We start from the raw sequence: 13,471 nt of genomic DNA, 5'->3' as shown, positions 1-13,471 counted from the left end.
ATTTTAAAGAAAACATTAGCTAGGAATGAAAGTCTGGAAAACTTCTGGGCTTTTTGAAACATTTATATAGTGCAATGTCAGAGCTTAAATTTTAAATAGCTTGTAGTTTGTAACAATTCATGCAATTGTGGTTTGTAGTGATTTAAATATATCAAAACTTAGTTTTGCTCACATCTAAAGTAAATTTACTTGAGTGGTTTATGTTGCTTATTCTTTGCAATGACCTCCAAATGGCATTGCCATATGGGAAAATTTTAAAATGAATGTTTAAGTTGTATTTTTTTAGAGAAGCTTAAAAATTTGGGGTTTAAACCATATGTATGCTTAGGCACCACCTGAATAAACCAGAAACAGGAAAAACAGGAAAAAACACAGATGACTTCATCCGTGAAGGGTGAAAATATGATTATAAAGTCTTACTGCTCAAAAAACTACAAGTTCTGATGCATCAGCAAGATATTTTTCCGTAAATAACAAGGAGATAACCATCACCTTTCTTTCAGAGGGCAAAGATGTTTTTTAAGCAAAAAATAACATGAAGGCTAAGGTGTACTTTTTTGCAAGTGTAATTCTATGGAATCTGAGCAGCTTCAAAGTATAAACTTCTGGCACACATAACGTAGTAATGCCATCAGTTTAGGTATCCATTTGGTGGATTTATCTGAAAGTCATTATGAAACCCACTATTCAACATGATCTCGGATCATCTCAACCTCCTAAACCGCTGGGTGAAGGTGGACCACTGGTTAGATTACGTGTCTAAAAATGTAAATAATAAGTTACTAAATTGATACATTGGTTAACTGATACTATATTATAGTCTTTGTATCTCCAGTGTTTAGCACGATGCCTGGTACATAGTAAGAATTTAACAAATGCTTGTTGATCATGATATAGAATCCCACTGTGGGAAGGTGGGAAAGGACCTCTGACTCAACTTCACAGGATCAAAGGGTTATAGATTTAAAGCTGGAAGAGACTTAAGAGGTCAAGTCTAACCTCATTTTACAGATGAAAAAACTGAGGCACAGAGAGATTAAATGAGCAACCAAGGAAATTATTGAGCCCTAAGACTTTCTGATTCCAAGTCAAGTTCCATAAGAACTACACCTGCTTCCTCCATTTGGTCCAACACGTATCTGACACAGAGAACATCTCTACAATACCCGTAACAAACCTTGGTTTATATACCTCTAAAAGATTTGTTTTCTTATTCTGTTTTTGTTGTTTTTAGTTGTTTCAGTTGTGTCTGACTCTTTGTGACCCTATTTAGGGTTTTCTTGGCAGAGATACTGGAGTGATCTGCCATTTCCTTCTCCTGCTCATTTTACAGATGAAGAAACTGAGGCAATCAGTTGCCTCAGGGTCACACAGCTAGTAAGTGTCTGAGGCCAGATTTGCACTCAAGAAGATGAGTCTTCCTGACTCTAGGCCCGATGTTCTATCTACTGTGCCACCTAGCTGACCCTGTTTTAGGATTGCTGTAATTGTTAGGAAGTTTCTTCTTACATGAATGAAAATCAATTCCTTATAACTGATTTCCATTAATTCTAATTATATGATCTGAATCTCCTCTCCAACCTCCAATATTTCTAGTCCCTCTGCTACATGACAGACCTTCCAACATATGGAATTATAAGATTGACAGTTGAAGACAGAGATCATATCCTGTACATCTTCGTCCCCAGTCGATCCAGGTTTCCTCTTTATAAACCTAAATATCTTCAGGTCTTTCAATCTTTTCTCATTTGACATGGTTCCAAGTTCTCTCATCAATTGTAAATGACTTTTGGATGGCAAACTGTTTTGAACTATCCATGACACTGATATCATCTAAGGATAATTAAGAACTGATTAAGAACTAAGTGTATATCTGCAGTTTCTTGTAAGAAGAATGTACTCATTGACAAGTAAGTGAAGCAATGCAATAGAACAGTAAAATCTTTGAAGTCAGTGACCATGGTTTTGAATTCCACCATTATTTCTTACCACCTATGTGTCCTTTCGCAAGTCCAATTTTCTCTGGGCCTCAGTTTTCTTACTTATAAAATGACAAGGTTGGACTATAAGATCTTTTAGGTCCCTTCTAGCTCTAAATCTATAACATTATTATCTTAAATAAACCAAATACTGAATAGACAAAATTATCCATTTTGCAAAAAAAAATTATTTAGCTTTTTTGGCATGGGATCAAATAAGTATATATGGCAATAAGTGCTAATAATTATATTTCATATTTATTTAATTCCTTGTTCTAAGGTTATTCACAAACTACATTGACTTTCTATAGTTTTTATGCCAGAAATCAGTCACCATCTCCCATGGCTCTTTCCTCTTCATTTTCATCCTTCTAACTAGTCATCTAGAAAATCTCCATCATTTGGAGAGTGGCTGAATAAATTGTGGCACAAGGAATACCACTGTGCCACAGGAAGCAATGGATAGTATGAATTCAGATAAAATACACATAGGCTTGTATGAACTGATACAGAGTTAAGTAAGTAGAACTGGGAAAACATTATACACCATTACCATAATAATGAAAATAATAAAACAAAGCTGAATGCTCTGTAACTCTACTGATTAATCTTGGCCCCAGAGATGAGGCAATGTATCACCCTCTTTTTGCTAAGGGACCCTGCTTTGTGGTGCTGTATGTACTTTCAGATGCAGTCACTATGTCAACTAGTTTTACTTAACTGTCTTTCTTTGTTAATAAGGAAAGCTCACCGTTGGAGCAGGTAAGGGATATCTAGAAATGAGCATGAGGTGAAAATAAAAACAAAAGTCATAAAGAAAACTTAAAGTGAGTTAAAATAAATGAAACAAAAACATGAGAAATCCATTTAGCTGGATGAATGTTAGTCTCTTGATCTTATGAGGGTAGAGGATGTTCTACACCCAGGGATGGATTCTTCAGAATACAGTCATCTAGGGGAGTATATGTGGTGGTATAACAAACATGGAAAATAACAAAGAGGTCATAGGTCAATGTTTCCCAATAAGAAGTCACTCATAATCACTACTATCTTTCAATAAAACAAAAGAAAACAAAACAATAAAAACCAAAGTGAAATTTCTTTGCTTATCTGATTTCAATCAGGTTAGTGGGATGTCAATAGCAGTAAAGATAACTAACATTAATATAATATTTCAAGGGTTACATATGATCCTTCTTCACAAAAACCTTCTGAAAACACTAGTAAAAGCACTATTAGTTCTCACTTCCAGGTGAGAAAACGGAGGTTTAGAAAGGTTAAGTGTCTCGTTCAAGGTCATCTTGAAGACTGCTGAAGTTATATGATGCTATGCTCCAAGTTCTCTTTGGCAATGCAAGCAGAGTAATTTGGCATTTTATGATTGAGCACAATTAGACATTATTTTGAAACTTCTAGTGAATAAAGACTCATGAAGAATTCCAGAGAAATCTCAAATCCCTGCAGCAGATACCCACATGAACATTGAGTGGGTGAGCATCTATTAAGCTGTTTACATAAGCAGTAGGGGTACTGAAAACTGATTCTACCACAACCAGTTCAATGAGAACAATGCATCAATCAAGGGATTACAGAAAAGCAATGAATATCTATCATCTACATCTCTGAAGCACAAATGAGCCAGGTAGACTGCTTTAATAAAGCAGCTCATATCGTAATCCTGCTATGTAGGTCACAATCAAACCAAAAACTTTCATAAAGTCCTTAAGAATTTATACAGGCTCATATTCATGCCTCCAGCATTAACTCCATTCTCATTACTGACAAAGAGGGGATCTGGAGAACTTGGGAATTCTTTCCAGATTTTGATTGTGAGGAGAAACTAGAAACCACATCATATGAAGACTGGTTGAAGGGTCTGGGAATATTTAGCCAAGAGAATTGGGAGGAGGGGTCAGGATTACTTTCTTTTGACATTTGAAGGTTGGAAGGGGGTTGACTGGGTCTTCTGTTCTGGAAGACAGAATTAGGACCATTAGCTATAAATTTCTGGGAGACATATTTAGCTCAATATAAAGCAAAATTACTTAACAATGAGAGCTGAAGGGGGTGGGGGAGGGAGAAAAGAAAGAAAGAAAGAAAAAACAACAACAACAAAAAAGAAATGGAATGGAATGCCTGTGAGATAAAGAATTCCCCAACATATGAGATCTTTGACCTTGGCTTGTTGGGCATAGACAAGATTCATGTTTTGGGTAAAGATGGTAGACTTATAGATCTAGGGCTAGAGGGGACCTCTGGGGGTATTTAGTTCAAACCTCTTGTTTTACATGAGGATACAGGGGTCTAGGGAAGTAAAGTGACTTGCCCAAGGTCATACAGGGAGACTCAAAAGTACAATTTGAACTGAGAAAGTCTGGAACAGATTATCTTTAAATCCTATTCCATTTCTGGAATTCTAGGAATTACTTAATATCTTTTTAACATCATGAATGAAACTTCACAAAGTGTAAAGGACCTGCCAAATTACAACACGAACCTTTGTCTAAGTTTCATGTTTTTCATTTAAAGTCATAAAATGAAGCCTTGGGATCCTCACATAAACCCATGGAGATTTACAATCAATGAAAGGAACCACTGCTTTGGTTTTAGCATATGAAGTGCTGAAAAATGTTACAATGTTTTAAAGACCCTCGTGTTTAGGAGAATGACAAGATAGCTGATTATGGCAATCATCATGAATTTCATTGCTCTCTTTGATCAAAGAGACTCTTGATATTATTCTTCCAAATCGGCTACTGTATAACAAAAGTCAATATTTTTAATAAGACTTTATATTACAACACAGGATGGCACACATGAGATTTAAAGTCAAAAGGGACCTCCGAGGTGATATTTAGACCAACACCATCTTTTCATAAATGTGCAAACTGAATCTCAAATTGGTTAAATGACTAGCCCAAGATCATACAACTCATAAGGAGCAAAAGTAGGATATTAACATGTGCATTCTGACACTAGAGCTCTCCTATTTCCACTGTACCATGATGGCCATGTGATCTTTCCTGAACGATAGGGATAGAAGTAGTTCAGGAAAAACAACAACAACAACAGCATCCTCCTCTTCTGCTGTATTCATTAACTTAAAAAAAATACTTCATCTGTGGATTTACATTCTGGCTGAAATTCCCTCAACCTAGCTGTATTCACAGGCTGGCTATGGCTATCACTTTGGCTAGGAGGGAAGAAAGGTGGCATGATGATAACAGTTTTTTCAAGTACTAAGGCTGGAAGACACAACAAAAGAAGTTGCCCCTCAACAATTTTGGGGGGTGTGTGTCTTTTTTTGCCCTTTGGTGAGATTCATACAACTCATTAGATGAATCTTACCAGGTCCAGGAGCTAAATAATGATGACCATACTCTATACCACAAGCAGAATGACATTTGCAAAAAAAGTAAGAGTCTTTTTTAGATGTTTTAGACTGAAGTGAAATGATTGCCCTGGCCAGTGGCAGAGTCAAGCGGTTTTTCACTAGCAAAAAACTGGGGCTTGTAGGAACTAGAACTGCAACTTCAGTGATCCAGGGAAATCTCTGTATGAAACTCCCTCTATCAATTAAGGTCAGTGCCTTCTTTGCAAGGCAGAATCGTAGAGAGTAGCTTAAAACATTGAGAGGATTAAATGACTTGTCTAGAATTGTGATTCTAATATGTCAGAAGGAGGACTTGAACCTTGGCCTTCCTGGCTTCAGGTATTACTTTTTATCCACTATGCCATGCTTTCTATTTTCATTAGTATTTCATATTGAAAAGCTACTAATGAATGCTGTTACAATGATACCTTCTAACCAAGAATGGCTTGATTAAGAATCAGAAAGCAGAAGGTTAACTGTATTGTGAAAATGGGAGATAAGCTGGGGTTGATAGTGTATGCCTATATTCCTTACTTGTAATCACTGCTACTGGAGCTCTGAGGCTGGTGGTCATTTGAATTTACGAGTTTGGAGCTGCAGTGGGTTAAGTCCACTGGGTGTTGGGGAAAAGTAGAGCACCAATATGGTGAGCCCTCAGATTGCCTGAAGGGTAAATTGGGCCAGGCTTAAAATGGAGAATGTCAAAGCTCCCATAGTGGAATCTGGGGAATAGTTGCACTCTTAATGAGAGAGAGAGAAAGAGAGAGAGACGGAGACACAGAGACAGAGAGACACAGAGACTGACAGGAATAGAGACAGAAAGAGACAGAGAATAAAGAATCAAGGTTTTCCTACCAACTAAAGTTCTACAGAACAGGTGTAATATAATGCAACACTTCTAATGTGTGTAGAACTTGAAGTTTCATGTCAAAGAGAGCAAGCCTAACTAACCCTGAAGTTTCCCCTAGTACTCATACTTGAATGAGTGGATAGATGAACATTTGTTAAATACTAACTATATGCCAGAGGCAGCTAGGTTGCTCAGTGGATAGAGCTCTGAGCCTGGAGTCAGGAAGACTTGAGTTCAAATGTGACCTCAGACACTTACTAGCTGTGTGACTCTGGGCAAGTCACTTAATCTCTGTTTGCCTTAACCCACAAGAGAAGGAAATGTGAATCCATTCCAGTACCTTCACCAAGAAAACCCCACGGACACTCTGGTGCACTTGGGCACAGCTGAATGACCAAACAAAAACATACTGTATGCCAAGCATGCTGCTCTGAGCTAGGAATACAAAAGCAAAAGTGAGATAGTCTCTAACTTAAGAAGCTAAGGGAGACAACAGATAAAGGACAGCTGGGACAGGAAGATGTGTTTTGCTTTGGTAGTAAGTAGTAAGGGATGATGATTTACAGTTAGGTCCCTAACCTGTTGACCAAGTGATGAAGTGATGATTGCTCCAACAAAGGTCACCTGCATGAAGATTCCATTCAATCAACTGTTAGTAGGTTCCTATACTGTAAGGCCCTTCAAACCTCCACTATGAAGTGCTGGAGGGCTATGGTGTAGAAAAGGTATTAGAATTTTCCTCCTTGGTCCTAGAAAATAGAATTAAAAGCAATGGTTGGAAGCTGGAAAAAATTTTAGTTTGGTATAAGGGAAACCTTCCAAATAAGTAGAACTGTTCCAAAATGGAACAGCTTATCTCAGGAGTTAGTGGGTTCTTCTTGATAGAAGTATTTAAGTAAAAGTTTGATCAGTCACTTTTCTGCTGTGTTTTAGAGAGGATGTTTGGTAAGATATATCCTCTAAAGTATTGTGATTTCTCTGAAAATACAGCGGGAATGAATGTTTCAGGACAACAGGTACATTGTGTGCCCTAGTTCTCTGAAATGGCATTAACTATTCGTCCAACATATCAAACAAAAAAAAAACAGTGCAGTAACGTGGCAGGAGTACTGATGTAGATCATGTGACTTTTTTTTTTCTAGTCTTGAGCCTGCTACTAACAGATGTGTGACCTTGGGTAAATAATTTAATCTCTCTGGGTCTCTTTCCTCATCTCCAAAATAAAAGGGTTAGCCTAGGTGACATCTAAGGACTATTCTAGCTACATGATTCTATGTTAATTCAAAGGACCATTTTGGATGTTGTAGGGGGATGCAAAATAAATAGAAGTAAAACCATCCCTGTGACCTCTAGGTACATCATATACTTGGGAAGACATATGAAAAGGACAACGATAATTTTTGTGGTACATTAAGGCTTACAAAACACTTTTCTCAGAACCTTGTGAGGTAGTATCAATAATATTAGCCTCATCTTTCAGATGAGGTAACTGAGTCTCAGAGAGATAAGATGGTTGGCTAAAGTTATATAGCTAAATTTAAACCAAGGCCTTCCTGACTCCAGGTCTAGGGCTATTTACACTACCCCAGCACAACAAAGTAGACTCCAGAAGAAAGAAAAGAATGATAAGAAGTGCTCTAGAGAAGTCTAGTGAAGGGGGAAGATCTGTATAAGAAAGGTAATCTGAAAAAAGTGAGGCTTTTAGTAGACATTGAAGGATGGGTGGTGGTGGTGTGGTGATTGTTTTTGTTGTTGTTCAGTCATGACTGACTGTGACCCTCTTTGAGGTTTTCTTGGCAAAGATACTGAAGTAGTTTGCCATTGCCTTCTCCAGCTAATTTTACAGGTGAGGAAACTGAGTCAAACAGGTTTACATGACTTGGCCAGGGTCACAGCGATAGTGTCTGAGGCCAGATTTGAACTCAGGTCTTCTGGACTCCAGGCCAGGCACTCTATCCACTACACCATCTAACTGACCTGGAGGATGTATAGGATTTGGGAAAATAGAGTTTAGATATTATCCTGTAGACAGTAGGGAACAAATGTGTTTTAAGAATTGTTTTTAGGAAGGTAAGTCTGGAATTAGTATGTAAGAGTGGATAAGAGAGGAAAAAAGAGACTATTCAATTAAGCAAGCATTTTTTGATTCAATTTGTGTCACGGAAACTAACAGAGGCTGGAAGCAATCTGGCGTTTAAGCATGAAGTGATGAATGCCTATGGATTTAGCTTTTGGCCCCTACTCTTCCAGTCCAAGGTTTTAGAAATTCTTTGCACTCTATAGCTTTTCACTTATTGAACCAATCCTGTCTTGTGGTTTCTGTTATCACTTATATCCCAATGATTCTTATTATATATCCCTAGCTCAGATCTGTGGAAAAAGAACAGCAAAAAGTGAAAGGGATGTCAGTAGCAGTACTGGCAGGACTTGGTGGTTTATTATATTTAAAGAATGGAGGAAAGAAAAGCGATGTAGATAATTTCCAGGTTTTTTGAGACTGGGTAATTTTGAGAATGGTGCCACTAATGATAGAAATAATGAAGTTGGGAGGAGGGGCAAGCTTCAGCACAATTCAGTTTTGGTTGAGTTGAATTTGAGGTGACAAAAGGACATGTCCTCCAGGTAGTTAGAGATTCAGGACTGAAGCTTGGGTCAGAAGTCAGGGCTAGAGACGTGTCTTTGAGAATCATGAGGATACAAATGTTAACAGAAACCCATGAGACTACATTGGTTCACCAAGCAAAAAGCTAAAGAGGAAGAGGAATAGGGGTGAAGGGCTCAATTTCTAGGTTTAATTTGTAGGTTTATTTTTTTTAACTGTTTGCTGAAAGATTGTTAATAATATTAGGCATTTGCTTTTGAAGGCTTCTTAGAGAAGTATATTCCATAGTTCTTGCTCTAGCCCATTCTAGTCGATGTAATCTTTAGGCTTTAGCCAGATGATAGCCTCCATAGGAGGAAAAAATGAATTATGTAAAATATTTTTTATTTTTGGATGAGCTAAAAATTTTCCATCAACAAACACATTATAAACTATTATCTATCAATCTTCTGTATATCCATGCATCATATTGCTTAATCTACGACTTTAGCATTTAGGCAATGTATGTGTTATCAATTCTAAGAATTAAGCACTCAGGGGAAAACACATTTCTCTTTGAAGTCTTCATCATTATAACAGCAATGTGGCCTAGTGGATAGAGAGCTGGCTTCAGAACCAGAAAGGCTGGGCAAATCATTTCTAATCCCCTAAGCAACTCTATAAGACTATACTTTGTAAACAAAATGACAGCTTGCATTGGGATAGGGAGTTTCTTTACCCTGGAGCTCCCCATAAGAGTGGATTCATAGGTTTAGTTGCTATTTCTAAATTTCTTCCTCCTGATTTTTCATATAAATAGTTATTTGCAACATAAACAAGTTGTCTTCAGATATAATGTTACAAAATAAAATCCAACTTTTACTTTAAAGGCTTAAGATTCATGTAATTATAAAGGGGTCTTTTAGTTAATCCAATTTTAATCTCCAAGACATTTTTCATTCATTTACCTCATTAATTTTGCTTAATACATAGTTAGACTTTCAATACCTTTTCAAGGTAAACTTTGCTTCCAAAAACCAATCAGATTTCTTTTTGTTCTCAATATCACATACTAGAAGATGAGAACTGGGTTTAGGCCAGTTATAGTATTTTGAGTTGGAATATACCTAGAGATCATCAAGTTTCCTTATCTCACTAATGAGGAAAATGAGGCCCAGAAAGGTGAAATTTCTCGAAGTCACAAAAGTAGTAAAAGAAGCAGAGTGCGGATTCAGTGTTGGTCCTCTGACTCCAAATTCAGTACTCTTTCCACCATTCCATGGATCCTTAACTGTTTTTTGTTTGCTGGACCCAACTGATAGTCTGGTAATTATAGGGAGCCCTTGTCACAATTGTTCTCACAATGCATAAAAAGAAATTCATAGGAAAACTAGAGGAAGCCAATTATATTGAAATATAGCCATCCAAATGTATTTTTTAAATAGATTCTAGATTAAGAACATCTTCCTTACATCATGGCAGATAGAGCACTTCCAAGATTTCCCCATTCTGGGGAGAAAAGAATACTGTCAGAAGAATGGTTCGTTCTTTTGACATGCTTTCCTAACTGTTCCTCTCTAGAGGTTGTTTTTCATTTTTAGAAATTACTGCATCAGATTAAATTACTGAAGAAAGTTCAGGGACTTTACTGGCAAAGAAAATAAGGATGACTTCTGCTCCTGTTCCTGTTCCGTAGAATTCTACCTCATCAACCATCAATAAAGAAACAAAGGACAAAGCTCTCCCTGGTTTGAACATTTTTGTACCCTAAATCATTTATTGCAAGAGAGCATTATTTGAAGAGATTAAAGAGGGAAAGGAAGAAATCTTTGCGTTAGCTTGTAAAATGACATATGAAACTGACAGGTAAACAAAGCCCTCTCGAAATGTGGGAGTGAGGGAAAATTCTGAAGAGATGTGAACTGGCATTTGCTTCTATAGAATAGTTTGGTGTTAAATCTTATTATGTTATCACAGCTACTAATAAGTTTCATTTAAGTTCAGAAACAAAACAATATAACAACCTACATCCTCATGGAGGTGTTCCCCCCTACCTCCAACATATAGACCAAATGTACACATTTATACACAATAGTTAAGATATATATGACCCTCACTTAATTCTAATAGACATTTTCTTAAGAAGTGGGATGTGAATTGCTTTTTTGGTAATAAAAATATTTTCAGTGAGCAAGAGAAGCTTATTATTTAAAAGAACTCTGTGTTAACTCCTTTTGCAAAGCAAAGAATCCCTTAATAATGAGGGTAATCACCCCATAATTTATTTTATTTTAAGGTATAGTGAGACACACCTGTTTTATAGATTTATTTCCCCCCAAATTTAGGTTTTTGTAATATTGCCTATTTAAAAGTAAAGAATTTCTCTCATAATTCAGTGTAAGTAAAAAAAAATCAGACCCTTCTCTATTAGACAAATACAGAAATCACGACTAGCAGAATATTGTGCCTATACTGAAGGACCACAAGAATTGAATACTTAGGTATAAAAGAAAAATAAAATAAAACACATTGTTAAGTGATGGGCTCATTACATCTGTATCTTTTGCTGGAACTAGTTGGTATTCTGAAATTTAAAAAAATTAGCTGGAAAATTTTTACTGGTTCTGGAAAATATGCACTGAGCTCATTTATAATGGATATTACCATCTTCCTTTGAGTGGGCACTTTCTCATGCCCAAAATGCTCTCACTCCTCACCTCTACTTGGACTCCTTAGCATCATTCAAGGTTCACTTCATGTGTTACCCTCTCAAGAGAAATGTACTGATTCACTCCTAATTTGCTAATGTCTTCCTTTTTACTTTGTGTGTATGTGTGTGCAAACACAGATATATCTACATCTACATCTCTCTCTCTCTCTCTCTCTCTCTCTCTCTCTCTCTCTCTCTCTCTCTCTCTCTCTTCTCTATCTACATGAGGCTAACCACTTTGCACAACTCTGCCTTACTTCAATCCAATTGAAGACATCACCCTTGTGAGGCCATTGGTTCTCCTCAGAAGTGAAGGATGAATAACAATAATAACAACATCTATCTATTATGTCTTGCTTTCTCCTGAATAGGAGGTACACTCCCTGAGTACAGATACTGTTTTGTTTTGTCTTTGTTCACCAGTGCATAGCATAGCATCTGGCAGGCACTTAATGAATGCTTATTGAAGAGTACTGTCTCTCAAACAAGCACAGATGTGGCACACACCTTTGGATTTCTGGTACAAGTACAAATTCCCATTTAAAATATTGACAGATGATCCAGGAGTCATCATATTTAATCATTATTACCCTAGAGCTGTTAGGTCTCATGTTTTAGTGAGTGTTTTATGAGAAAAAAATTGTTCAAAAAGAAACTAAACAATTTAAACTGGTATTCAACAAAATTTAACATATATAAATGACTGAGATAGGCTGCAAAGAAAAGAAGGAGCTACATTGCCCCTCTCTTTAGGATCAAGCCTGATCATTAATGTTTGCTGAATTTTGTTGAATAGGGATGGGTTTAGGGACTATCATCTCAATGGAACAGAAAATTCCTTAATAAGGAAGCTCCTTGCATCACTACAGGTTAGCCGCTTGTCTATAAGGCATAGTCTTAGAGGGTTGTCTGAGACAGGGAGAGGTTAAGTCACCTGCCAGGCATCATGTGACAGGGAAAGAACTTGAAACCCAGGGCATCTTGTTTATGAGGCTAGGTCTACTATATCACCGTTAAAATGTTTTTGTTTCTGTTGGAAATTTTTTCCTTTTACAGATCACAAAAAATAATACACATCTAAGGTCTCACAGATACAAGCTGTCAATATTTAACAGAATGATTCCCAACTTAATCTATCTTTATTTTAATGAGAATTTTGTCTCAGAGTGTAGAGCTCACAGGACTAGACCTCTGCAGATTCAGCCAGAAAAAGCTGAAGCGTTGATCAGTTTTACTGAACTACCTTTCCAACCCTCTCTTTGAAGGGTAAGGGGAAATGATATATTTGAAAATGAAGGCGATATGAGAAAAAAAGATCAGTAATATTAAAAAAAATTAAATACTATATGCAAGTATTGCATGATTAATTAGCAAAAATAAATATTACACATATCAGAAAAAATAATACCCTACAAAATATTGCTTTATTTTTTATTTTACTTATACATATTTAAATATATACAGATATGTATTTATACACACATATGTATACACATTTAAATTACATAAAAACTCTGTCTTAGGAAGGTGCTGTCAAAACAAATCACTAACTGTATTCTTGATTTGGTTCAACAGAGTTTACTGATTTTTCCTGGTATTGTAAGTGTCTGGCTTCAGACTCATCACATTGGTCACCACAAGGGGAAAGGCAACATTTTGGTACCTTTAATAAGGATTATCCTAGAATTTTCCTTTCCAGAGAATGCCAGAGTAAAAAATACCAGCCTCTAAGGCAGACCCATGTCTTGGCAAGTGCCCACTTTGGCACAACACTGACTACACTTCAACCTTGGCTCTCTTTCCTGAAATACAGGCCAGTAATAGACTCCGTCAAGACACTCCAGGAGGTCCAATGTAGCTGAGTTGTCACTATCTCGAGGCTCTGCCAAGAAGATGAAATGGCTCTAAACTACATTCAGGAGTTATTGTCGGCTCATTAGGGAGCGGTAGGTTTGGAGGGCCCTGGAACAATCTGGGA

At 36.8% G+C, this 13,471-nt stretch overlaps 1 protein-coding gene across 7 annotated transcripts in view; it reads right to left on the bottom strand.

Moving 5' to 3' along the window:
- Window positions 1–13,471, bottom strand: part of EYA1 (EYA transcriptional coactivator and phosphatase 1) — a 162,992-nt gene that overhangs the window by 2,627 nt on the left and 146,894 nt on the right. The window lies entirely within an intron of this gene.

The sequence above is a fragment of the Phascolarctos cinereus genome, unplaced genomic scaffold, assembly GCF_003287225.1.
Source record: "Phascolarctos cinereus isolate Bilbo 61053 unplaced genomic scaffold, phaCin_HiC Scaffold_4;HRSCAF=312, whole genome shotgun sequence".
Classification (NCBI taxonomy): domain Eukaryota; kingdom Metazoa; phylum Chordata; class Mammalia; order Diprotodontia; family Phascolarctidae; genus Phascolarctos; species Phascolarctos cinereus.
Note: the sequence above shows the minus strand (reverse complement) of the source record. Positions and strands in the feature narration are given on the sequence as shown.